Raw genomic sequence first — 3432 nt, forward strand, 5'->3', positions numbered from 1 at the left:
TAATAAAAAACAAACATATATCTATATATTTTTATATATCTACATATTTTTCAATGTTAAGAGTGCCAAAAGTTGAAATGCAAAAACAAAAAAAAAATTAGGAAGTGTAGCCGTGTAAAAACGAATACCAATAGTGCAAACAAATTACAAAAAATAGAAATACAGTAAATTGTCTAAACAAATATTTATATTTAAATTGTTGTCAACAGGTAAACAAAAAATCGTTGCGCTTAAAAAAAAAAAAAAATGGACAAAATATATATATTTATTATTATGATTTTTTTTTTTTTTTTTTTTTTTAGGGCAAATTATTTTGCTAATTTAGTTCATTACTATAAACAAGGACATTTTTTATAAAAAAAAAAAAATATTATTGATACTAAACAATAAATATCAGAGATCAATTCCAACCAATTCCAAATTTTTAATCTACCATTGGATCTGGATTCAGCAATAAATGTATATTTTCTGTTGCTGTTGTATCAATCATCTCTGTATCTATATTGAAAAATAAATAGAAATATACAAATATCCAGCCCACCTGTAAGATTCCTCTGTGTTGGACAGCCTGTATGGAGAATGCCTTGCCTTATATATGGATCATGTTCTGAGGAGCAAAGCACTGTGGGAAATATTTGGTTAATATTGTGCTTTAGCTGGACTAAAATGTTCCCCAGAAAATTGAACAAGAACAATAGAATATGTTCTGATGCTGAGAAGTAAACAAAAAGAAAAAAAATTTTGATCAAAGGAAGGAAGAAATATGAATTCAGTGATATATTGAAAACAGGAATCCTGCCTGAACTTTATTTTTACACGTATTTAATTATAGGGATTAATAGGGACCTTAAATTTTTATGGTGCAGACCATTTAAAGTGGTTGTATGGTCATTTTTTTAACTTTTACCTACAGGAAAGCCTATAATAAGGCTTACCTGTAGGTAAAAAAAATATCTCCTAAACCTGTACGGTTTAGGAGATATTCCCCTCGGTATGCACCGCTGACTGCAGCGGCGCATGCGCACAAGGGGGTTCTCTCCGTGAAAATCCGGCAGCGCTCGTGCGGCCGGACTGAAATCTCCCGCGCGCATGCGCGGGAGTGACGATATCGCGGCTCCGGCCACTCACAGCGCCGGAGCCGCGATACCCGGAAGAGACGCCGAGGGAGCATGTCAGCTCCCTCGGCGTGGATCGGGCCAGATGTCGGGGCCTCGTTCTAAGGTAAGTATTTCATAATGAGCTAGTATGCGGTGCATACTAGCTCATTCTGCCTTTTGCTTTGCAGGTTTAAAAAAAAAAAAAAAAACATTGCGGGTTTACTACCGCTTTAATATATGACTTTGCGAGGGTTCCCATCCCTGACCTATCATAAAGAAAAGTATCCAAAATTGGAACTATATTATTGGTACAACCACAAGAAACCCTCAAGAATCACAATTTATTATTACCATTCATGTAATATTTTCCAAATAAAAACACAGAGAGGGCATTAGTGGTGATCATCTCAAATTTGTGCAATAGATTAGAGAATATTTTTTTATAAGGGACGTACAGCACTTTGGGATGGAAGAATACATCCAAAGTTACAAAATGCATGAGGGATGATTTACTAAAACCATGTCTGCATGGGAGCCAATCAGCTTCTAACTTCAGCTTCTTCAATTAAGGTTTGACAATAAAACCTGGAAGCTGATTGGTTTCTATGCAGAGCTGCACCAGATTTTGCACTCTCCAGCTTTGGCAAGCCTCCAGGCCAGATATAATCTTGCTCCCGATATTGAGAATTCCCACATAGGCAAGTAGAGGTCACACCATGGAAGCATCCTATAGAGAGGACAAGGGCTCGGAGTCAAACAGTAGCATAGAGACTCCAAATGGAGCAGAAGGGCAACCCAAGATAAGGAATAATGGTACATACGTGGACCATAGAGAGTCCTGGTATACCGCAAAATGTTTCCCTGACCCTACTGCACCATTTATATCCCCCGCCGCACCATTTATATCCCTCACTGCACCCACCGTACCATTTATATCCCCCACCGTACCTTTTATATCCTCCACCGTACAATTTATATCCCCCACCGCACCATTTGTATCCCCCACCGCACCATTGATATCCCCCACTTCACCATTTATATCCCCCACCGCACCATTTATATCCCCCACCGTACCATTTATATCCCCCACATCACCATTTATATCCCCCACCTCACCATTTATATCCCCCACCGCACCATTTATATCCCCCGCCGCACCATTTATATCCCCCACCGTACCATTTATATCCCCCACCGTACCATTTATATCCCCCACCGTACCATTTATAACCTCCACCGTACCATTTATAACCTCCACCGTACCATTTATATCCCTCACTGCACCATATATATCCCCCACTGCACCATTTATATCCTCCACCAAACCATTTATATCCCCCACCGTACCTTTTATATCCTCCACCGTACCATTTTTATCCCCCACCGTACCTTTTATATTCTCTACCGTACCATTTATATCCTCCACCGTACCATTTATATCCTCCACTATACCATTTATATCCCCCACCATACCATTTATATCCCCCACCTCACGCCCTTCCAGCATGTGTCTTAGAACAACAGGGAGGTGAAGCCTCCATCAATCTACATGTAATATACTGCCCCCATTGTGTTTAGCTGGTTAGTGGGCATGGAGGAGGAGGATATAGGGAGTGGGTAGTCCTTTATGTCAGGGCTGGGCTCAGCCCTTCCTTCTCTGAGGTGGCCGCTCAGCTGTCAGCTAATTGCCAGCTCCCATCTCACCACAGTTACTCAGCTGTTGATGATATCCTGCTCGTAGGTCCTGCCTACTTAAGCCATCCAGTCCAGAGGAGCTCTGCCTTCGCCTTGGTCAGCATCACAAGTAACTATCTTCTGCGTTCCTGTTTAAAGACTGGCTTTGCTGACATCCCTTCTGGCTCCAGATCCTGCTTGTTGTTCCTGTACATTGGTCCCTGACTTCTGACTTGGCTGACTATCCATTTCTGTTACTGAACGTTGGCTATGTTTTGACTACGTATGTTCTTTTTACTTTTATTATTAAACAAATGTAATGTCTCATTGTCTGATTTCATGGTTTCTGACACTTTACTACTGTATATACGCCCACATGTGTGACTCTATAGTCACATGGGCTGCTCAGAGATAGGGAGGAAATGCTCAGCATAGAAACGCACTGAAAACTGAGCATGTGCAGAGTTGCCACCACAGGTGCAAAATTCCTAGCTGACATCGGGGCATGGATAGAAGGGGAAGATAAAGAGAAGCAGGATCAACCAAGTTTTTTGCAGAATACAGAAACGGAATCTCATAGTAACTGCATGGAATACATCATTTATTGATCTTTTTTTATGATGTGGGTTTAGTCACATTAAAGACAATGAGGACCACAGAG

Source organism: Lithobates pipiens, unplaced genomic scaffold (assembly GCF_037356315.1).
Source record: "Lithobates pipiens isolate NorthernLeopardFrog02 unplaced genomic scaffold, aLitPip1_a1.2 Scaffold_30, whole genome shotgun sequence".
NCBI classification, from domain to species: Eukaryota; Metazoa; Chordata; class Amphibia; order Anura; family Ranidae; genus Lithobates; species Lithobates pipiens.